The sequence below is a fragment of the Ochotona curzoniae genome, unplaced genomic scaffold (genome assembly GCF_017591425.1).
Source record: "Ochotona curzoniae isolate NIBS_2020 unplaced genomic scaffold, NIBS_Ocur_1.0 scaffold_3835, whole genome shotgun sequence".
Taxonomy (NCBI): domain Eukaryota; kingdom Metazoa; phylum Chordata; class Mammalia; order Lagomorpha; family Ochotonidae; genus Ochotona; species Ochotona curzoniae.
The window spans coordinates 36,914,872-36,939,020 of record NW_024467114.1 but is presented as its reverse complement, the minus strand read 5'-3'; the positions used below and the strand labels follow the sequence as shown (position 1 = coordinate 36,939,020).

Here is a 24,149-nt window from a genome sequence, read left to right as displayed (position 1 = left end):
GCAACTTGAACTTGTGTGGCATCACTGATCAGTCATTCCACATCACTAAAGGCAACATAGCTTGTGGTGGTTTGGTTGCCCTGATCATTAGCAATTATTTCCACTCTCCAGTACTGAAAGACACCCATGCAAGAAGAGGTGGTGCCAAGGTTAATGCCAACTGTAGGTCTCTTAGACATGACTGCTTGTGCAGAGGCCTGGCTCTGCTCAGGAAAAAAAAAAAAAAAAAACATATACACACAACAGGTTGAGTAGGACATCAGGGAAAACAACAGAACTGTCAGGTGCCTGCGTACTGCCTGTGAGCTCTTCCAGCACCCAAGCTGGAAAACACTCTGTATGAAGAAATCAACTTCTAAACCCACGCTAGATTTGAAGAGTTGAATGCTGATATTTTCCGTGGCACCCTGGACTCCATCAAGAAAGCCCTTGGAGATGCTAAGTTAGGTAAATAACAAATTCATGATCCTGGGCTGGTGGTTGGTTCCACTAGAATCTCCAAGATCCAGAAGCTGCTTCAAGACTTCTCAGTGGAAAAGAACTGAACCCTGATGAGGCTGTTGCCTGTGCTGCAGCTGTCCAGGCAACAACCATTCTGTCTAGAGACAAGTCAGAACGTTCAGGATCTGTTGCTGTTGGATGTCACTCCTCTTACCCTTGTCATTGAGACTGCTGGTGGAGTCACGGCAGTCCTCATTAGGCGCAACACCATCATTCCCGCCAAGCAGATGCAGACTTTCCATACCTACTCCAGCAACCAGCTGGTGTGCTCGTTCAGGTTTATGAAGGTGAGCGTGCTGTGACCAAGGATAACAACCTGTATACTCACACGCATACCACCTGCTCCCCGTGGTGTTCCTCAGACTGAAATCATTTTTTTTTGAATTTTCTATTTTTTTTATTGTTGTTTACATTGTATTATGTGGTACAGTTTTATAGGCGCTAGGGATTCCCCCCACCCCTCCCATATCCCTCCCCCCATGGTGGATTCCTCCACCTTGTTGCATAACCATAGTTCAAATTCAGTTGAGATTCATTCCTTGCAAACACATGCCTAGCATAAAGTTCAGCGTCTTATTGTCCAGATAAGTTCAGTGGCCTCTTGGGGAGACCTTCTCTGGTCTGAAGGTAGGGCTAACAGAGTAAAGATCCGGTCAGTTAAAAGCCCCAACAAAACCTCAGTATCAATATACAACATTATGGAATTAATTGACATAGTATTGGGTAAACAATATGTTAAAAATAATGCAAGTTCCATTCTTCGAAACATCTGGGTTGAGACAGTATCAATGACAGGTTCAAAAAATAACAAACAACCAAACAAAAAATTACAGGTTAAATCAAGGCAAACATGTGGTATCTAACCTTTTGGGATTCGCTCATTTCCCTTAGCATTATTTTTTTTACTATTTTTTAATTGTTATCATTTTATAATACAGTTCCATAGATCGTGGGATTTCCCTTAACCTCTCCCCAATCCTTTCCTCCCTCACTGAGTTCTCCTATATCATTACTATTGTACAGCTCTTCATACATGGTCATACGTCCATCACTGTGGCCATGGACAATGGCAGAGAGTCCGACATCCTATTGTCAAACTATAAGAAACAGTTTCATTGGGAGTCCATCTTTGTCTGGAAGTAAAGGCGCATACTGCAGTATATCCTCACATCTAGATATGATAGTCTCCATTACATAGACGCTATACATCTTCATGGTGTTGTTAATTTCTTTTTTCTTCCTATTGTTTTGTTCTGTGGCTTTTAATTTAACCCTTTAAATGTATAGTAACTGTGTAATAGAGACTATCATATCTGGTAGCATGTTATTTAACTTCATGGTGTTGTAAAATTCCATTTTTCTTCCTGTTGTTGATTTTGCGTGGTGGCTTTTCATTTGAAGTCACTGTTGCTATTGATGCCAGTGGCATCCTTAATGTCTCTGCTGCAGATAAGAGCACCAGAAAAGGAAACAAGATGACCATTACCAATGGCAAGGGCTGTTTCAGCAAGGAAGATACTGAGCGAATGGGCCAGGACACCATTCTGAGAAGCAGAAAGCTGAAGATGAGAAGCAGAGGGACAAGGTGTCTTCCAAGAATTCACTTGAATCTTACGCATTTAATATGAAAGCAACTGTCAAAAATGAAAAGCTTCAGGGCAAGATCAATAATGAAGATAAACAGAAGACATTTGACAAGCACAATGAACTCATCAGTTGGCTGGACAAGAACCAGACTGCAGAAAAGGAGGAATTTGAACATAAGCAGAAGGAACAGGATAAAGTTTGCAAGCCCATCATCACCAAGCTGCAGCTGAGTGCAGGGGGCATGCCAGGAGGGATGCTACTGGTAGAGTAGCGCCTCCATCCATGTTGCTTCCTCAGGGCCCACCATTGAAGAGGTGAATTAAGCCAACCCCGGTGTAGAGGCAGCATTGTTGCACACAATAAAAGATGGAAGGACCCACATTTGTACCAAATTCTGGTAGTTTTAACGCTTACTGCTACAGTAAATCACTGGGCATTCTCAATACTTGTGTACAAAGGAAATAACATTGCACTCTATAAGCAGTATATCTGAAGTGGAAAATATAATCTCTTAAATAAGTCTGTATTTGAAATAGAAAAATTTAGAAAAAATGAAATGATGTTTGGAAATCAGACTCCGTGGGAGCTGTGCAGATTGAGGAGCTTTGGTGGTGAAGTTCAAGGTCATGGAGAGTTCACAGCCAGCTCACACTTGGGCCTTCATCCATGTTGCCTTTTGAGGGCTCCATTCTACTGAACTCCATTCTCACTGCAGCAGCCCTGCCATGACCCAGAATGTATTCAACATTGTTGATCTCAAACATCTGCAGAAAAGAACAATACTATCTTCCCTTAACACCTACCCAGTACTGAACTTACAGGGCTCCAATGCACAGCTCACTCCCCAAGTCCTGTGACATATTCTGGCCTGAGGTCACATTCAGGAAGCCCCTCTCTGGTCACATTCTTGGTCACTTTCCAACATGTCTCATTCATAATTTCTTTCCTGATTGCTTCCATTTGACTTGGCTTCCTGATCTGTTGTCCCCATCAGACATGAGTGTCATGAAAGCAGGGACCTTGCCTGTTCCTCGTCTTGACACTATGACTGGAGCAAAGCGGTGCTCAAGAACAATTGTTGCTGAGAGTGACGAACTACCTGAAAGGCATAAATCCACCTGTCCCTTTCCTGAGGAAGACGAGGAGCACAGAGAGGGCAAGCCACTTGCCCATAGCTACAAAACACATCTTGAACTTAGTTCTGCTGAATTCACAACTTGTTCCTTCTTAGTGGCTGAGGAGTTGAAAAGTAAAACTCCAGCCAGTTGTGTGCAACAACCACGTGTCCCCACTGTGCCAAAAATCGTCTTTTAAAATTTTCTTAAAGTGATTAAATAAGTAGTGGCTTAGTATGAAAACCCAAGGTCACTCTGGGGCTGGCATTGTGACACTGTGTGTCAAGTCACTAACTATCTTCAGCTCTGGCTCTGGTATCCCACATTAGCACCCCCACCCCTCTCCATTGCATAGTCCTGCACGAGAACTAACGACCAAGCACTTGTCCTCAGTATCTCAACTCATGTATCTCAACTCAGTATCTCAACCCTTCAAAGCACTTGTCCTTTTGTGGGTCCTCAGTATCTCAACTCAGTATCTCAACCCTTCAAAGCACTCTCCCTTCATCCATGCCTCCTCTTAAGGGTAATGTTCTCATGGAGACCTCCCTCATCGCTCCCGGAAGTTAGCATCTTAACTCGGGAACATCACCTATTGCTGATTTCATCACATACCACTTACTTTTTTGAGAGATGATCAGTACTTGTCTCTCCAGGAGGTGTGAGCTCAGTGAAAGTGCCATGTTTATTGCTGCATTCCTAGCCCTAGGGAAGTGGCCAGCACACAGAAAGACATGCTCAGTAAATGTGTGGTGGTGTGGCAGTCCTGGGAGATGTGGAGATTTCTCCTTTTTAATGACTGGAAAAGAACTGTAAAAGCCAGAAGTCTCTCTAGCATCCATGGGAGCCTGGGTTTTGGAATGTTAAAGCAAGGTTCTCTAACTCAGATGGATATATACACATTCCTTGTGGCCTGCATATAGGATTCCAGATAGAGAATTTCTGGTCCTTCAAGTCTCTGTTGATAGCAATGAGCAGGTTTGTGCATTGCACTTTGAATAACTGAGGCTTGCAGCCCATAACTGCAAGCTTCTCTTTATTCCTGATAGTGTTTCCTGTCATCCATTCTATCAAATTGACCTAATCAGGGCTGATCAGAGGTTGAAACATGGTGCTTCTCTCTTCCAAGGGTTCAGGTATTCTTCTGCAAAAGGGGGCTCATAATGATGTGCGAGGAAGTCCCGCAATGACATAACCATGCCCTCACTCCACACACTGCGTCTTATATGCATCGCTTCATAATTACAGAGGCAGTGGTCCTGTAAAACCAACCTAGAGGTGAGAATAAGTCCGACTGCCTGATAAAACACACAAACATGAGACTGGTTCTCTGGGTTCATATCTGCCTCTACCTGCTCTCTGACTCTAGGACAATTACTTTAGGATTCTTCTGGCCTGATGGCTCATCCAAAACAAGAAAAAAATGCTTGATACAAAGAACTAGAAATAGATCCAATGATATGTTGTAACTATAGTATGCCTGTCTCTATCCAAAGTTTCCTCTGACGAGGTACTAGAAGGAATGAAATGGTATTTGAAGATGCAGACTTTGGGAAGTGAGTAGCAGTGGAAGAGGTCATCAAGTCAGAGAAACCTGATGATTTTTAAGCAAAGCGAGATCAGAACCATTGCCCACATACTCTCTCTTCTTCCCATGTCATTCTCTGTCTCTCCTATAGTCTCGTAGTAAGAGGACCATCGCCAGATGTGAGCCTTTCAACCTTAGATCATTATCACCAGCCCAAATAAGCCTCCTTTATTTATAACTCACCAAGTCTATGCAATTGAGTTACTAGCGGCAGAAGATGAACTAAGGCTGTTGATGGAGGTCAATCTTCCTGATTAAGACTGTCTATCCATCCCAGGCACATAGTATTTCCACAGGGAGTCCATGGAGTCAGTGGTATCCAGGAAATCCTACCTTGGTCAGGAGTAGATGGGCTTTATCCAACGTGCCTGGAAGGTAACATAGAGAGGGCACACTTTATGAATAGTTCTCAGTATACAGGAGGCGCGTGTTAGGAGAACACTCAGCATACAGCCTGCACGTTGCAGAATACCCTGCATACAATAAACTTCCTAGAAAGCATCTGACAGCATAGATGTGCTTCATCCAGTAGAATCAGGGCTGAGGACTTTATGGAGAGGTCCCCACACACGGTAGATCTTGCTCTGCAGTCCTATGCATAGGGTATAGAATGGGCACATGAAAAGTGCCTTAGAGTAGCAGCAGTCCCCTTTTTATTCTTCTCCCCATTTTGTGCTCCCCATTCTATGCACTCCACCTCTGCTCCCCCTTTGAAGCTCTCACCCAGGATCCCACTTTCCAGATGGGAGCATTGAGCCCTGGGAATACTGTTCATGCTCAGAGCAAGATGGGTTTGAAAGACAACACCACGTACAGTCCCTGCCTTTGGCCCTATATGTGCACAACTACTTCTAGCGTTGCACCTGAAGCCTCCTTCCCTCCCTCCCTCTGCTGACCATTAATCTTTACACTGGGCCACCATCCAAGTGTGCTCTTCCAACTGGGAGCTTTTATCTCCAGAATCCGACCCCCAGGTAAGCCCTGCAAGGCTGGATTCTTTGTTCCTGTTCCTAGAAGCCAGGTCTGCAGACAAACCCCGAGCAACACTTGAACTCCTGCCAGGCTGGGGGTGTGGAGGAGGAGGGAAGAGCCAGAGTTCCTGTTTCTGAGCCTCTGATCCTCGCATGCTTCCTCACATGCTCCCAGCCCACACTTGCTGTGGAACCTGGGAGATGTTCTAAGACCAGGTTCAACTTGGTCTTGCCACTTGGCACCTGACCTCATGTTCATGCTTTTTCCTCTTGTTCCATAGCTGTAGAGAGCTGGGTTCCTTGTGAACACGTTCCCCGAAAGCACTTTTGTACCCAGTTCCTCTGCCAAAGATCCATATCCTGAATTGGTGTCTCTGCTCCCAGCTGCCAGTTACCCAGGCAATGAGGTCTGCAGGGATTAAGCCTATCTCCATTTACCTCTGTCTCCCACTGCTTGCACTCTATCTCATCTTCTGAAACTTACTGGGTCTCCCTTCCTTGTCTAATCTATCTGTTCTGCCTGTGCACTCTCCCTACCCTGGTCCCAGCCCTCTCTTTCCCTGCCCTACAGCACGGCCCCTGAGTTCTCCAATCCTGCCAGATGCTGCAGCTGAACCAGTCCTGGATGTGCCTGGGGACGTCGGTAGCTTTCCCACATTTGCTCATGCTGCTGCTGCTGCTGTTCCTGCTGCTTCCGGCTCCTGACTCATTTTGCATCCGTACCTACACTTTCTATAAAACTTTCAGCACCTCCAACGAGCCCTGAAACAGAACTGGTTCTTGGGTCATCTGGGCTAAGGGAGTGTGGCACTAATTTGGAGCTGGGTATCTACAAAAGCGACAAGACTGAGGGAGCTGGAAGCAGGGAGAACTGGGACCTGGAACACCAGGGAAGGGAGACAGGCTACTTAGTAACTCTTCGCCTTGTCCTCCTGCCCTATTCTTCCCTGAATCTCATGTGTAGTCCCATTGGCTAGTATCTCCAGTATAATGCTACAGAGGGGCCAAACGTGTTTTTTAAATTTATTTACGTTTTTATTTTGCTCTCATCATACAGAGCTTCTATTTTTTTAATGCAACTTTGAAAAAAGTGCTAACACAAATTTAGTTACTTTTACTGGAGATGTAAATTTTATTTCAGATACAATGCTTTTCTTTCAATGCACACATAGTAATTAGAAGTGTCTCTGATGTTCAGGGTGACATATCAGGACATGTAGCCATGTATGAACATCATACTTAGTGAAAGGACAAATGCCATACATTCTTTCTTGCTATAAGGTGACCTGATACAAAATGCAAGGTTAATAGATATACATGTAAACATTTATATACGTATATTCATCTAGAGGAGTTGCGTCACAGAGGCTATCACATCGAAAAGTGAAGATACATTGCCCTATGCCTCTCTACTCCTAAATAAAAGATGGATTCCTACTTAAATTGTTAAATATATCTTGATAATAGGATGCCGGACTTTCTACAGTTACCTATACCTACAATGTCATGATACACTTAAACAGAATAATGGACTTGTGACTGTAGCTGAAGGACTGTACTATTGTTATACTATAGGGGAAAGCAGTAGGGGAGAGGGATGATGGGGAGGGAGGAAGGGGAAGTCCCTGAGCCTATGAAATTGTGTCATGAAACATAAAAATTTAAAAAGACCTTCTTAATTAATTGATTACTTTTATGATAATGAAAATATCGGACTGAAAAAAACTCTAAATAGGCTTGCAAGGATAGAGATCTATAAAATAAATCCCAGAAAAGCTAGAAAACAAAAACAACCCCCCCCCCACAAGAAAAAACTGGATGCCCTCAGGACCTCGGAGACACAAAGAGAGCAGCCACAAGAGTCCTAACAAGTTCTAGAAGGAGTGCCAGTAAGATCGCCCCGGGAGGAATGGAATAAGGGCAAATGCTGCTGAGCCCTCAGTGCACGCCTCACCTCAGTGGCCGATCCAGCAGGCTCAGAGAGCTACCGGCACTTCTCAACACAGGGATTCCAGCACAGGGGTGAGGGGGGGAGGACACACAGATGATCCCAAAGTCCAGCCAGGAGCCCTACTCCCCAGCAGTTCCCCAGTTTCTGAGCAGGAACGAGGCCCTGTATAGGTCCCTGACAGCTCTGAGCCCTGGCAAAGAAGAAAAGGACCCATTGTATGGTAAGAAACGTGTCATGCTAAAATTAAGCACCCTCAGCTGAAAGTAAGCACTGTCAGCAGAACAGAAAGAAGCAAGGCTCCCTCAGTTCCATTTGTGCGTGTGCCTCTGCTTCCAGCAGCCTTTGACTTGATCTTGATCTTAGCACGGGTCCTGAGTGTGCGCTCATGAGCATGTTTGCAGCACAGTCCCCTCTGCTCCATGTATGACTTGCCTTTGGCCAAGCTCATTTCCAAAGTTTACTAATGGCTCCCATCTTGGCTGTCTCTAGAAGCATTGCGCTTGATCCTGTTGCTTTTATACCAGTTCCTTGGGCAAACTTTTTCCCCTCACTACTTATCCTATCTGTAGGGATGGGATGAAGACCAGTCAAAAGAGCCCAGATGCCTACAGGGTTCCTCTGGTATCTAGCCTTGGCACCTACCCACAATTCTAAACTATAGGCAGGCCATCCTGGAAGTACCCCAAGACTTTTCCCAAGACCAGAGAAATCTCTACCAAAGCATGGTCATGCATTCCAACCTGACTGTATTAACATCCACCTGTAGGCCTTGCAATCACAACAAACCGATGAAGACATCCTGTAGCTCAGAAAGCAAACCCAGCAATGTGTTGGCACCATCCCTTACAGCAGCTAACAGAGACACCAGGGGCACATCTGGGCAGGCATAAGGTCACTGAGTATCGAAAGCATCTTAGTCTCTGGGGTGCAAGCCCCTCGTATCCACAGCTACCAGTAGATTTCTCCGCAAGCTGCTGAGTGCTGTGGGCTCTGCCCTAGTGTCAGGTATAAATCTAGTGCGCAGCAACAACCAGGCAGAGAGCGGAGAGGAGCAGGCAAAATGCATGTGCAAGGAGTGATGCCAAAAAAATCCTCCCCCTTGCCTCTTCACCTCTCCTCTCGGGCCGCCTGGCTAGTTCCACTGAGTATTCATCTATCTGCTTTCCTACCTTGCACTACCACTCAGAACTAATTCATGATTGTGCCCTCACTTCTTTGGATTGTAATTTACTGTGGCCCCCTCACTCCCCATATGACCACAATGGCCAGGGCTGGGCTAGGCTGAAGCCAGAAGACAGGAACTTCTGGGTTCCCCACATATGTGCAGGGACCCAAGTGTTTGCGCCATCTTGTGCTGCTTTCCAAGGCTCTTCAACAGGGAGCTGGATCAGGAGTGGAGCAGCTGGGTTTTGAAGGGCACTCATGTGGGATGCATGAAACACAGGGTTCCAGCTTTACACCACAGTGTGCACTACTTGGCAAAAGGAACAGACCTCCAGAATACATCTCCATTTTTTTTATTAATTACATTGTATTATGTGACACAGTTTTATAGGTACTGGGATTCCCCCCACCCTCCCCAAAACCCGCCCCCCCGTGGTGGATTCTTGTTGCATTACCACAATTCAAATTCAGTTGAGATTCTTTCGTTGCAAGCATCTAGAAAGCATAGAATCCAGCATCTTATTGTCCAGATAAGTTCAACAGTTTCTTGGGGAAACCATATCTGGTCTGAAGGTAGAGCCGACAGAATATCATCCCAATAATTAAAAGCCCCAACATTACATCAGTAACAATTTATAACGTAATGGAATTAGTTAAGATGGTATTGTGTAACCAGTATGTTAAAAGAGAGAGAGAGAAAAAAAAAAGAGTGTAAGTTCTGAACCACATCCTGTGACTTCTACATTGACATTACAATTAGTAGTTTATATACAACTGGGTTCTATACACCTTAAAATGGCTATAGATTATTATTCAGCTGTCTCATGTCTATTTTAATTTTAGTATTTAGCAGTTTATAGCATTGAAGCATGGTTTTTCAGAACCTGGCTGTTTTTCTGGTAGTCTAACTCTAACAAGACATATGTCAACAGTTTAGGTGAACGGTTTTAGGAGGGGTGTGCAGAGAAATCTTCAATACCCTAATGAGGAGTAACTAATCTTTGTGTCCCACCCAGTGAGTTATAAGTGCATCCCCACTGACTGTTTCCTGTTTGATTCTAAGCTTTCCTTGTTGTTCTCTATCTATTCTAGATTTTTGCTTGTTAGTTTGCTTGCTTCTTTATTTGTTTGTTTTGAGGGGTTTCCAGAGCGATCCTGATGGTCATTGCCAGAGAGGTTGGGGACCCAAAGTTGGAGCCAAGCAAGGACCAGAGAAAGCTCTCTCCCTAATCCCAAAGGAAGTTTACTGTTCTTCTGTTTCTGCAGACGGCTCAGGGCTCCTGGCTGTTGTTCTGATGACCTTGGATCCTGCATGGAAGGATTTGGACTTCTTCCATCCCATGTGGTAGATCCAAATGGGGCTGGGTGACCTCAGAGTTCTCAGCCTCTGAAGGAACTCCAATTCCCTGTGGTCTCCTTGCCAGTTGGGATGTAGACCTGGGTGCTCGTACTGATAGTCCTTGGTGGGGATCCGGGAGTCTCCAGGGTTAGGTTACAAGCCTCCTCCTGTCTGCCTGCTCCACTCTGGGGTTCCCCCCTGCTCTGTGCATATGGCCCCCTGTTAAGAGGTTGTCAGGATCGCTCTTGATTCCCCCTGTGTGTCTTTGTAATTTAACTATTGTCTAATGCTGATTCGAGTCTGTTGTTTATGAGTTAGCAGTTATGATCCTGGTAGGTTATATTTCACGTCTTCCTCACATATTCTCGGGAGTACATCTCCATTTTTTCAGGAAAATTATTGGTAAGATTAATTATAGGTAATATTTGTAGGTAGATTTACCATTATAAAAATAAATGACACTGGGTCCAGCACTGTGGCCTAGCGGACTAAGTCCTCCTCTTGAACACACTGGGATCCCATATGGGCACCAGTTCTAGTCTCAGCAGTTCTACTTCCCATCCAGCTCCCTGCTTGTGGCCTGGGAAAGCAGTCGAGAATGGCCCAAAGTTTTGGGACCCTGCACCCATGTGGGAGACCTGGAGAAAGATCCTGGCTCCTGGCTTCAGATCAGCTCAGCTCCAGCCGTTGCGCTCACTTGGGGAGTGAATCATTGGACAGAAGATCTTCCTCTCTGTCTCTCTGCCTCTCTATACATCTGACTTTGTAATAAAAATAAATAAATCTTTTAAAAAAATAAATGACATTAATTTCCAGTTTGTGAACCAATGTACATAAAACATGGTGGTTAGCCAAACTTATGACAAGGGAGGAGGCAAAATCAAAAAGACATCAATAATTCTTTTTTTTTAAGGTTTCTTTATTTTCATTGGGAAGACAGATTTAGAGAGAAAAGGAAAGACAAACAGAAAGATCTTCCATCCACTGGTTCACTTCCCAAGTGGCCACAGTAGCCAGAGCTGAGCCGATCCAAAGGCAAGAGCCAGGAGCTTTTTGTTGGTCTCCCATAAGGGTGCAGGGTCCCAAAGCTTTGTGCCATGCTTGACTGTCTTCCCAGGCCACAAGCAGAGAGCTGGATGGACACTGGAGCAGCTGTGACATGAAAAAGTGCCCACGTGGGATCCCGACGCATGCACGGTGAGGACTTTAGCCACTAGCCACTTTAGCCACTTTAGCCACTTTAGCCACTGCCGGGATTAGAACCGGAGGCCTTATGGGATCCTGGAGTATTCAAAGTGAGGATTTTAGCTGCTAGGCCACAGTGCCAGGCCCTATTTTGTTGTTGCCGCTGTTTTATTTATGAGCTCGCAATTTTTAATTTTTTAATTTTCATTTTACATGAGAGAGAGAGAGACAGACTGCAGTGGAAGAGAGACATAAGAATAAAAGAAGAATTTCCTTCCTCTGGTCCATTCCCCCGATCCTGTAGCAGCAAAGTTTAACCAGAGATGAAGAGTGGAGCTTAGGATTCAGTTTACATCCTCTATGTGGCCAGTAGGGACTTGTTCTTGAGTCAGCACCTGCAGCCACCAAGGTGTGTCACAACAGAAAGTGGGATGGCAAGTAGAGGAACTGGGATTCTAAGCAGGCACTCTGGTAGGGAGGTGGGCATTTCAATCAGAAATTGACCACTGTGCCAAGTGCCCCCTAAGCAAGAGCGTTCTCCTGTAACCCACACACTTGCAAGAACTTCACCTCCGCTAACCTCGTCATTTTCCCAGGATGATCAGAGCAAAATGTTCTTGTTATTCCAGCAGTCACACTTCTCCGTTCTCCCTGTAAATCTGCCTTTCCAAAAATAAATAAATAAACCTTTTAAAAGAGGGAGAGAGAAAAAAATGTATTTATTCTGTCATGGAGGAAGACTGGAGATTTACAACAAAAACAAGAGCCAACACCATGGACATATGAATCCTACTTAGCTTGCCCGATTCTGACTTGGAAATTACAGTGAAGCAAATGTTATACTCACTGAGTGCCAAACATGTTGTGCCCCAACTAGCTACAGGCATTGACAGATCTTTCCATGAAGTCTTAAGAAAGGAAGTTGCAATACTGAGGCTTTCTCTTAAATATATCATAATTTTTTTTTTCCTAATGGAAAGTATAGTCAGAACGATGACTTCGACAATGCAGAAGTGGCCCAGGCAGGCAGCAAGGCCATGGCAGCAGAGGTTCAAGGCATCTGGATGCTCAGTGAGGATAACACTCATCTGAAATGCGATCGCTTGGAGATCATTCAAGGATAGGAGTCAAGGTTTAAGCAAAGAAAATAACTGTAAATCTCTAACAGAGAATCCTTCTCCAACAATATGCACTGCTTCTGCCATTCCTTTCACCAAACATAGACAATGCGTAAGAAATTAAAAATCATAATGTAACATCATAGAGGACTCTATGGCTTTTAATAATCTTTAATAAATCTTACAAAATTCAATTTATATATTGTACCTAACGTGTAATAGACAGAGATTTCCCATTTGTTGATCCAACCCACAAATGTGTGCAAAAGCCAGAGGTAGGCCAGCTAGAGTCAGCAGCCAGGAGTCAGCGGTAGGTCAGGCTAGAGTCAGGAGGTGGCGTTTGGCCAGGCTAGTGTCAGGAACCAGGGACCAGGTATAGGCCAGGCGAGGGTCAGGAGCCAAGGGCAGGTCAGCCTAGAGTCAGGAATATAGGATAGGCCAGGGTAGAAACTCTAGGCAGGGATAGGCCAGCTAGAATCAGGAGGTAGGGATTAGCCAGGCTAGTGTCAAGAGCCAGGGGCCAGGTGTAAGCCAGGCTAGAGTCAGGAATATGGGGTAGGCAGGGCAAATCAAAAGGCAGGAATCAGGAGTCATGAGTAGGCCAGGTAGGAGTCGGGAGTCGGGGTAGGACAGACTAGAATCAAAAGTCAGGGGTAGGCCAGGCTAGTGTCAGGTGGCAGCAGTAGGTCAGGGTAGTCAGGAGCCAGGGACTCAAGCTGGCTCCCCCGCCCTGAGGTAACAGGGATGCAATTCCTCACACTCTCACCTGCTGTTTCCCATGATGTATGCTAGAAAGTTGGTCAGAAATGGAGCTGATTAGCATTTGGGTTTCTGAGAAGTGTGCCCATGTCCAAAGCCTCAAGCTAAATTAGCTGCTGTGCCAATATCCACCCCTTCAGTTATCTTTTTAAACTAGAGAGAGATGGGGAGGGATGTTTTTGTTTAGTCATGTACTCCCAAAATAGCTGCAGCAGACAAGGGTGAGTAAGGTTTAACCCAGGAGCTAAGAATTCTAGCTTGCTCTCCCACGTGGATTTTTCAGTGACACAATATTTGAATCCTCGTGTACTGTTTTCCCAGTTCCCAGTGCTGATAGCCCCACTTCCCATCCAGCTCCCTGCTTGTGCCCTAGCAAAGCAGTAGAGGATACCCCAAAACCTTGAGTTCCTGCATCCTTGTGGGAGACCTGGAAGAAGCTTCGGGCTCCTGGCTTCGGACTAGCTCAGCTGCAGCCATTGCAGCTGCTTGGGGAGTGAATCAAAGGACAAAAGATCTTCCTCTCTGTATATATGACTTTGCAATAAAAATAAATCTTTAAAAATAAATAAAAGATGCAATGTGACAGTTAAAGGCTGATGTCGCCACCTGGCATGCACCCTGATCCCATATGGGTGCTAGTTTGTGTCCCAGCTGCTCCACTTTCCTTCTAGCTCCCTGCTTGTGGTCTGGAAAAGCAGTGTAGGATGGCCCCAGACCTCGGGACCTACACCCTCATAGGAGACCCAGAGGAAGCATCAGGCTCTTGGCTTCAGAACAGCTCAGCTGCAGCCATTGCAGCCACTTAGGGAGTGAACCAGTGCACAGAAGATCTTTCTCTTGACTCTCCTCCTGTGCGGAGATCTAATAAAAATAAATTTCTGCAAACAAGAAAATTCTGTTAAAAAAAATTTCTTCCATCCTAAGGCTGAATTACATATATGAGTTCACAATATAAACAGAGAACTTACAACTTACAATCATGCTATTTATATTGAATTGTGGCTATCACAAACTTCTGAACACATTCAATCATGGCTCTAGGATATTTCCAAGAATACAAAAGAAAGAAAGAGAAAAAAGGAAAGAAAAAGGGAAGAGAAAAGAAAAGAAAAGAGAAAAGAGAAGAAAAAAGAAAAGAAAAGAAAAAAAGAAAAGGGAAAAGAGAGAAAGAAGGAAAAGTTGAGTCTCAGGAAAGAATGCGTGGGGTGAGTTCCGCTCTGCTTTGTCCAACCTGATGCTCTGTGGCTCCACAGGAACACAGACAATTGAAACACAAGTTCATGGAGAAAACCAGCAATTTGTCAGCCAAGGAGGCAAATCAGCTCAAACTCCCCCAAAACCTTATTCCCAGAGGAGCATCATCTTCCAAGTGTCTGCTGGTTCTCCTTAGGGCTGTATCTTGCTTGGCTATATCTGGCCTGACCTTGAGCTTGTCCAAGGCAGAAATTACAACTGTCCCTTGTACAAGGGTCAAAAATAGTCACAGGCAACTGTTCAACTTCGTGGACACTTGAAGTTGTTGATAACATCCCCTAGTCAAGCAACAAAAACATGCATGGATATCCGGGTCCTGAAGTGTCTATAGGAGCTTTGGAAAGCTCTGACATATCTCTTGGTATCTAGAAAATGTACCTTTCTGATAAGAAAGGTTCCTGGTGCCTAAGCTGTTCTCAGAAACACAATTACTCATACCAACCGTGATTATTTATGGGATAGTAGTGTATACACATGGACTAGAAGACAACACCCAATGCCCATTCCCTACTGAAAACCTTAGACAATCAAACTGAGGGAGCTTCTGGCAGACATTTCACACCTGTGGTCACAGCTTGCTGGCCAGTGAGTTCTCCAAAGCCAAATCACTAGCCCTGAAGATGCTCTTCAGGTGTTCCCTCCCAGGCTGATTCACACAGAGAGTAGCAGCCAGGTAAATGTCCCTGAGGAATTCCAGACCAGGTGAAGACCTTAGGTTTTAAAAATATATGCAAATTAGGAAGCTACATTTAAAGAATTGGAAGCATAAAAATTATGTTCAGCCAAATAGAAAACAACAGAAATGAAACGAATTATATGCATGGTGGCCTAGCAGCTAAAGTCCTCACGTTGAACATGCCCAAATCCCATGGGGGCACCGGTTCTTGTCCCAGCAGCCCTACTGCCCATCCAGCTCCTTGTTTGTGGCCTGGGAAGGCATTCAGGGATGGCTCAAAGCCTGGGGACACTTCCCAAACGTGGGAGACCTGGAAGAGCTCCTAGCTCCTGGCTTTGGATCAGCTCAGCTCCAGCCATTGCGGTCACTTGGGGAGTAAATCATCGGAATGAGAATCTTTCTGTCTCTCCTCCTCTCTATATAGCTGACTTTGCAATAAAAATAAATCAATCTTTAAAAAAAAAAATAGAACCTAGTAACAGCTTCTGGAATTTTTAAAAAGAGAACAACTGGAAACCCACTGAACAAACTAGTCGGTTCCAAAGGATCCTGTAAGTACTACACAGTCTGAAAGGCTTCTAAAGCAAAGCACCTGGGGGCTTTCCTCACAGCTCTGGAAGGCACAGTCTGACATCAAGTGCCAGCTGCTCCTGCTCCATCTGAAAGACTCACTTAGCCACTTGCCAGCTTCTGGCGGCTCAAGGAAGTCCTCGGGTTCCTCATGTTGCAGCCACTTTGCTCCAATCTCTGCCTCTGTCCATCCAGAGCCTTATTTTGTGTGAACACTTACCAGTAAAAAAGTGAAAGCAAGTGGAATGGGACCCGCCCATCCTGGTGTGTGATGATCTTCTTCGACTGTCTGTAAAACCCTATTTCTTTTTTTTTTAAAGATTTATTTTATTTTTTCATTGGAAAGGCGGATATACAGAGAAGAGAGACAGAGAGGAAGATCTTCCGTCCGATGATTCACTCCCCAAGTGAGGGCAAAGGCCGATACTATGCCAATCCGAAGCCAGGAGCCTCTTCCGGGTCTCCCACGCGGGTGCAGGGTCCCAAAGCTTTGAGCCGTCCTCAACTGCTTTCCCAGGCCACAGGCAGGGAGCTGGAAGGGAAGCGGGGCTGCCGGGATTAGAACTGGCGCTCATATGCGATCCCGGGCGTGCAAGGCGAGGATCTTAACCACTGCGCCACCGCGCCGGGCCCAAAAACCCTATTTCTAAATCAAGTCACATACAGGTACTGACGGCTGAGGCTAGAACATAAGAGGGCTGCTGAGTATGGGGTTGGAGTAGACAAGAAACAAACAGAACACTTGCCTACTGGTCAATTAGGATTAATAATCTGATGATTAGTAAGTAAAAGAGCAGACTCAGAGGCCAGTGGGACAATATGAGGCATATCACATATTTGTAAAGGATCTCCATAATTTTCAGAGAGGGAGAGGGAAGACAAGAATACATGAATTCCAAAAACTCTCCCCAATTTTTTTTTAACATGTTACACATGAAATTCAAGGATGGGTGTTTGCTGAGCCATCAGCCTGCTGGCTAGGACATCCATGTCCCAAATTGGGATGTCTGATTCACTTCTCTGATTACTTGTTGTTGGTTCCTGCTAATTGCACCCATGAAAGCAACAGTGGTGGCTCAGGCAATTGGGATCCTGCCACCCAAATTGGAAATCTCAATTGATTTTTCTGGCTTGGCATGTAAGAAAACCAGCAGATAGGAGCTCTCTTTCATGCTGCCTTGTATCACTCAATGTTTAAAACTGTAAGAAGTTTGGACCCACACGTGACACAGCTGCTTAAACCACTGCTTGCAAGACCAGCACCCATGTAAGCATTTTGTTTGAATCAAGACTGTTCCACTTCCTGTCCAGTCTCATGACAAGGTGCCTGGAAAAGCAGAGTATGCTTACTCAATGGGGTTAAAAGTTCCTCATTTTGGCATATCTCAGACTCGTCCAGTGCAGTTATTTGGGGATTCAACCAACAGATAGAAGTTCTTTCTCTCTGTTTCTGCCTCCTTCTGTAACTCTTCCTTTAAAATGAGTACATTTTTATTTTAAAAATGCAAGAAAGGGCCAAGTGCATTAGCCTACAGGCCAAAGTCCTCACCTTGCATGAAGCTGGATCACATATCAGTCCCAGTTCTAATGCCAGCAGCCCCACTCCCCATCCAGCTCCCTGCTTGTGGCCTGGGAAAGCAATCGAGGACAGCCCAAAGCCTTGGGTCCCTGCACGTGATGGGAGACCAGAGGAGGCTCCTGGATCCTGGATATAACAAAAACATATCTGTGTACCGTTATGTTGAGAAATTGAAAATGTCACACACCACTTGTACAAATCTGATCAGACAGAATTTTCTCCTTTTGCAAAAAGGTAAAAAGAGATACTGTGTGGTGCAGCAGTTTTGCTTTTTGGTATATACTTAGAAGAAATAGAAATCATTCATTCATACAGATACCGGAGCATGTGTGTATAGGGGTGGGAAAAATAGTATGTTATATTCACACGCTCACTGGATATTATTCCGCCATAAATGGGCAAAGCTTTGGAGCTGGTACCGTGGCGTAATGAGTGAAACTTTCTTACTGGCATCGCATATGGGTGCCATTGTGAGGCCCTGATGTTCCTCTGCTGATCCAACTCCCTGATGATGGCATAGGAAAAGCAGGACAGGGTGGTATGAATGTGTGGGTCCCTGACACCCACGTGGGAAAACTGAATGAAGCACCTGGCTCCGACCAAAGTTCATTCTAGCTTCAAGCTGGCTCAGCCCTGGACATTGCCATCAACTGGATAATGGACCAGTGCATAGAAGCATCCATCTCCCTTCTCCTTTCATCTCTCAAGTACAATAAATCCTAAAAACAACAACAAAAAAAATGTGCGACATAGGAATCATGGCATAACAGGCTAAGCCTTTTCCTGTGATGACAGTATTTGATGTAGGCACTGATTTGTATCCCAGTCACTTTGCTTGCCATCCATCTCCCTGCCCATGGATTGGGAAAGCAACAGAGGATGGCTCAAGTCCTCTGGCCCCGGCACTGACATGGGAGACCAGGAGACCCGGAAGAAGCTGCTAGCTCCTGGCTTTGGATAGATTTCAGCTCCAGCTAGTGAGGTCATTTGGTGAGTGAACTCGCAGAGGGAAGGCTCCTCTCTGTTTCTCTATAATTCTGCCTTCAGAATAAAAATAAATCTAAATCAAGATACAGAGTGGATACATGCTACAATATGGATGAGCTCCACATATAGTTTCCTGAAAGAAGTCCAACACAAAAAATGAAATAGCTTGTGGCTCTATTTCTATAAAATGTCCAGAAAAACGAAACAGTTCACGGAGACTGAAAGCAGACCAGACCTCAGGGTACCAAGGCATGGCAGGTGGAGAGAAGGTTCACGGTAAGAAATACGGGATTTCATGCTGAGCTGATGAAAAGTATACTGAGATCACATTGGACAACCTGAAAACACTAAAAATGTTTGAGTTGTACACTGTAAAACTTGAATCCATAAGATAAGAACTGCATGTCAGCAAAAATAAAGTGGAGGGATAAGAAGATACATTTATAACTTGCCTTTTGCTATGGAGCTCTGAATAAATCACAATCATTCCCCAATTACTCTAATAACTCAGTTCCCACAGTCACGTCCATGGAGTAGATTGTGTGGGAGGATGTTGGAGGGTTAACCTTGGTCTTTAGCCAGAGCCCACTCTGTACGAGTGACTGTGGGTCAGGGAACTCACTTTCCTTTCTTAAGATCCTTGCCTGAGCAGGTTTATTTGGTTGAATCAACCACTTCTAGGAGTTCTCCATCTGATAGTAACAATCTGAGATGGAGAATATTCAGAAAAAAATAGTGAACCCGTGCAGATTTTTTTTTTTTCTGGCCACTGTTTCCTATACAATATAGTCCAGCAGGTTTTTCGTTGCACATATGCTACATTAAGAATCATCATAGTGCAGAGATAATGTAAGGTATATAGAGGAGGTTTGTAAAGAAGCCGGTTTTACTTATATAAGAGAATTGAGCAGATGTAGAGCTTTATTATCTATGGCAAAGGATTGTGCTATGGTCTATGTTTTGAGCCAAATACTTACTGCCTAGGTTCTTGCCTTTTAATTAAAAAGCATTTTAAGCACAGGCACCAACACAGCTTAAACAAGTAATAAAGTGTATTCAGAGGGTGAGGAATTCAAACTAAATTGGTGAGTGAGTCAGAAAGAAAAGGGGTAAGGGAGAGAGAAATTGCTACCTTTTGTTCTTAAGGGAGAGAGATCGCTACCTTGTGTTCTTAGAGTCTTCCTGAAGGAAGCCAGAGAGTTTGGGGATTGGGGAAATGAAGAGACTAAGAGCAAGTATCAAAGCAATGCCCCAAAGCGCCAAAAGCTTAGCTCCTGCTCCTCAGCTTTTCTAGGGCCTGAGACGGGAGTGGCCAGTAACAGCACAGCCCCACCCCCGCCAAGTCCCAGGTAATGATGGGTATGCACTAACCGACACATGGGTGGATGAAAAATTCTACAAGGCTGTGGGGAGGTGAGGGAGACTGGGAGTGCAGCTTCCAGACTTGTACCTGTTAGACCATATCAGCTGGGTCCTGGGCCAAGGCCCTCAGCGTACAGAGGGACAGCTAAATGTTGGTATCCCTGTGGCAGGTTCTGAGAAATTTGTTCACTGAAGATGGCTATTGGCATCTCCTTGGCAAAAATAATGACTAAACCATGGTCAAATTTTGGTCTCTTTGCTGCCAGCTGCCAGGTAGACCCAAGTGAGTTGTAGGAACTGGAAATCTCTGTCCATTGAGTGCACGTGTGTTGCACCCCAGCTATCTGATTGCCTGAAGATGACCGCTACATGAAGCTAGCATAGCACACTGAATGAGGTCATTGCTGCTGCTTGCTGACACACTGACATCAAAGTCATGTGTACTTGGGAATGCCCTGCCCTGTGCTGTGGACATGGCAACAGGACCTGCTAATTAAAACTCAGGAATCAAAGCCTGGAGAAAAAAAAATTTCATAAACACTGCTTAGTTGAACAGAGGGTCCTCAGAAGGTAATGGATCTAAGGGCCTCCTCTTCCTTAATGGCATGGGAGCTATACTTGAATGCTCAGAGCAGTCAAAGATTCCAGAGATTCACGGTAAAAACAGTAGGAGCAATGTCTCTGTGTTATGATTTCAAGACACTGAGATCACTGGTTTGCCAGTCACATCACTGATGAGTAATGAATGTCAGAGTTGGACTATGGTTGGATCCCCGGCCATGCAGACTCCAGAACAACCAAGACCACTAGATTGTATGAAGGAATGGAGGACTCTTCTACAAATTTCCAACATACAATAACCTCCTCCCCAAAGATAAAGTGGCCTTACAGACACCACTAATGTACTTTGAAGGGGTACCTGGCTCCAAATGCTGACTAAGTTCTCGCATGTACTTTTCAATCTCTGATGTAAAATGCACTCTCTATCCCCACCAGAAATGTTGTAGGGCCACATCAGTGTCCATCTCCCCAGGGCACAATCCACTGACTTAATTGTGATCAGGAGACCATTACAAGGGACTAGTTTATGGCTCAACTCCCAACGGTCACAACCCAGGACATTCCAAACCAACTGCCTCTGTGACAGTTGAGCTCAGAAGAGGCTTCAGCTTCAACTGATCAGAGCTGGATGACAGTGGCCTATGGAGCCGGTGCTTGCATGGTTCAGTGGTGTCCATAAGCCCTCAGAGTCTCACTGATTAGGAATTTGAACAACTAAATGACATCTTGACTAAAAAATGGATGTGGCTACCTCAACTAGAAGTGTGCGCCTTTCTGCTCATGCCTTCTACCCCCAACTCCCGGGCCCTTGTATGCCAACTGCATCTCCTGCTAAAAAATCTGCAGTTTCTATGATCACAGAGTCTTGTGTGGCAGTGCAAGCAGGGTGCTATCTGTGGCTCTTCCTGGGGTCTACTGATGGAAGTGCCCTACTAAACACTGGCACTAAGTTTCCTTGAGCTGATCACTTTCCTTGTGCCTATTTCTTTTCCTATCCGTGAATCATGATCCTGGAAAATACATTGTTTTTAAAACAAAAGCAACTCTTGGCATGTTGTTGTCAGAAGAACAACTAGAGGTGTCTGTAATGTTATCTCAGGTCCTGCTTCTTCTGTTCTTGAGTCACTGTTAGCTGGGCGGTGGGGTATACAGAGGGGATCCAGCTGGGTGGTGGGGTGCACAGAGGGCAGCTGGCTGGGTGGTGGGGTGCACAGAGGGGACCCAGCTGGGTGGTGGGTTGTACAGAGGGAATCCTAACACATGTTGCTGACAGGTTGATTGCTCTATTCAGACTGCCCACACAGAAAGGCAGCTAGATAACAGGGCTGAGGAATCTCTCAGTCTGACATGGAAACAATTTGATTTGTGAAAGTGAACTAAGTTCCTCTTCTTTCTCTTCTGTCTTTATCCCTCCTGTGGGATAAGGGGAAAATATCAATATGTGTTAGGCAGCTTCCATACAAACAAGGACACAGACCTTGAAGGAAAGTAACTGGAGCTTCCTGAAGTCACTGCACTGACTATATACATAGTGTAAGAGTAAGCCAGACAAGTGTGCTGGCTGCTCCAGAGGGCACTTGGGGAATCACACAGGATGGGAAGGGACTTTCTGTCTTTGCATGAATCCTCATCTGTTTGCCCCTCTTAGGATTTCCACATTTCCATGGGAACTGAGCAGAGCAGGTTGACAGCCTTGAGTCAAGGGCACTGAAATGTGAAGGGTTAGGTATTTGCTCAGTCATACACTAAGGGGTGATGGATCCCAATTGGGTGATGTGGTTGTGCACTGTGAACAGAGATCTCTGAACACCTGAGTCCTCTGGATCATGCCCCAGACTCCTGATCTAAGAGCTTCCCTCAGTCCATTTCAGAAATATTTCTACTCCAAAGTTGTAGCAGGGATAGAGATGTCCTACAGGTAGATTATGGCTAAACTAAGAGAAGTGTGCATCTCTGGCACAGCCTCCAGTCTGAAGTAATTGGTTGCAGGTTTCGGAAAAGAAGTTTTGTTGCAGGTCTCTGAAAAGAAGTTTTGTTGCAAGACCAGAGACATCTGTCGTCCATCCCCCAGCCCTATCCTGAATCTTCACATTCTCATTTATCCCAGTTGAGACGACAGGTGGCAGGTGGACAACTGCCGCCCATGTAGCCTCTCCATATCACCTCAAAACATGGCATACAATGAATGTGTGTGGTCTTTTGAACTCGCCGACCCTGTACTGAGCAGTTGAGAGGGACAACTGAGGAGACGTGGGTGTTTTCATGTGGCTTTGATGAATCAGCAGATGAAGCTGCTGAGTCCCCATCAGCTTCTGACTGCTGATTGGAGCAGTTCATGATACAACCTGCCTCCTATTAAGACTCCCCATTCAATGGTGTCTGCCCTAAGCAGGTAGATCCAGTTTTAATATAAGGAAGTTGTAGTTGAAATGTGCAACTATTTCACACACCATGAAAACCCTCAACAGTGGTATGTGGTAGTGGACTGATCAGTCACAAAGCCCAAATCACACAGCTCTACCCAACTACATCAGGACCTGGACAGAGTCTACCTCATAGCCCCAAAAGGCTCCTCCACTGCTTAAGGAGCTCTCTCACAAACCAGGTCCACCCACAGAGCAGCACTGCCTGGACAATCCTCCAGAGAGTCCTCAAGACACTTAGGAAGGATTCTTGGAGCCCACAGAGCATGCAGATCTTGGTGATTCTTTAAGAAATCAGAACTCCAAAAAATTATTTTGAAGTATCACTTTTTCTTTCTCAGGGCTCCTCCTCCTTCTCCTTCTCCATTTTCAACAAGTCCCAGGAGATGAATGTCCCCAGGTACCCTCTGTAGCTGCTGCACATTGCCAATGGCACTAATTTCACATAGCATGTCTCTGTGTCCAGTTGCAGCAACTTGAGCAACTGGGAAGCTGACTGCCTTGGGTTTAGGGTGAGTGGGTTTGGGTCTGGATGCCCATGATGTGGGTGAGGGTTAGGGTGTGGGTAAGGATGAGGGTTTTGGGCACAGGTATGGGTAAGAGTGAGGGCACAGGTGAGGGTTTGAGCATGAGTGCAACAGTGTCAGATCCCCCCTGGGGTTGTGCTGCAGTGAGCATGTTATCAGCATAGGTGAGCAGCAGCTTGGAGGCCTCCAGAAAGGTCTTGAGCATTCTGGCAGAGTTCAGCCGAGGCTGGGGAAACCAAAGCTGAGGAGCTGCCCAGCATTGCCACCACCCTGAGCACACCATGTCCCACACTTCTCTGTATAAATTTTTTATGTCCATCTGCTACCAGATTTTAGTTTTCCATGATGGTACCTCCCATACGGGCTCCATGGACACATTCACACTGCACTGTAGAGACATTTTCACATGCAGAAACAGGATCTACAACAGGGTGATAGGAGTGATTCTGGATGCTTGTGCCTCACCTATCTCCTTCCTGACACTAGGATCCTTATGGTAGGATAACAATACGCTCATCTAATGTAGCTACTTTTGGGAAATTGAGATGCTGGTTGGAATGCCTACATCCGATGCCCAAGGGCCTTCGTTTGGGTCCAGTTGTCCTACTGCGTATGCATGGGACACGGTAGATGGTGGTTCAAGACCTGGAAGGGGTTATTGGTGGGAGTGATGGCTCAAGCATGGGTGACCTGGACTGGGCTTGCGGCTCCTGACCATGACCACATGGAGATTTGGAGAACAGAGTATCAGTTAGGAACCCTGGGTGGCAGGAGAGGACTCTAATTCCATTTTCTAAATCTATTTTTTTAAAAGGTCAATTAATGAAAAGACTTGGAAGCTAAAAATACTCATCCCATTTTTATGACCAACTACAGAAGGAAGATTGAGATGAATGTGACACTGCCCACAGCATATCTAAAAATGCCACAGC

General features: G+C 45.3%; 1 pseudogene; it reads left to right on the top strand.

Moving 5' to 3' along the window:
- Positions 1-126: 126 nt before the first annotated feature.
- LOC121145788 lies at positions 127-2,411 on the top strand (annotated as a pseudogene).
- The last annotated feature ends 21,738 nt before the right edge of the window (positions 2,412-24,149 follow it).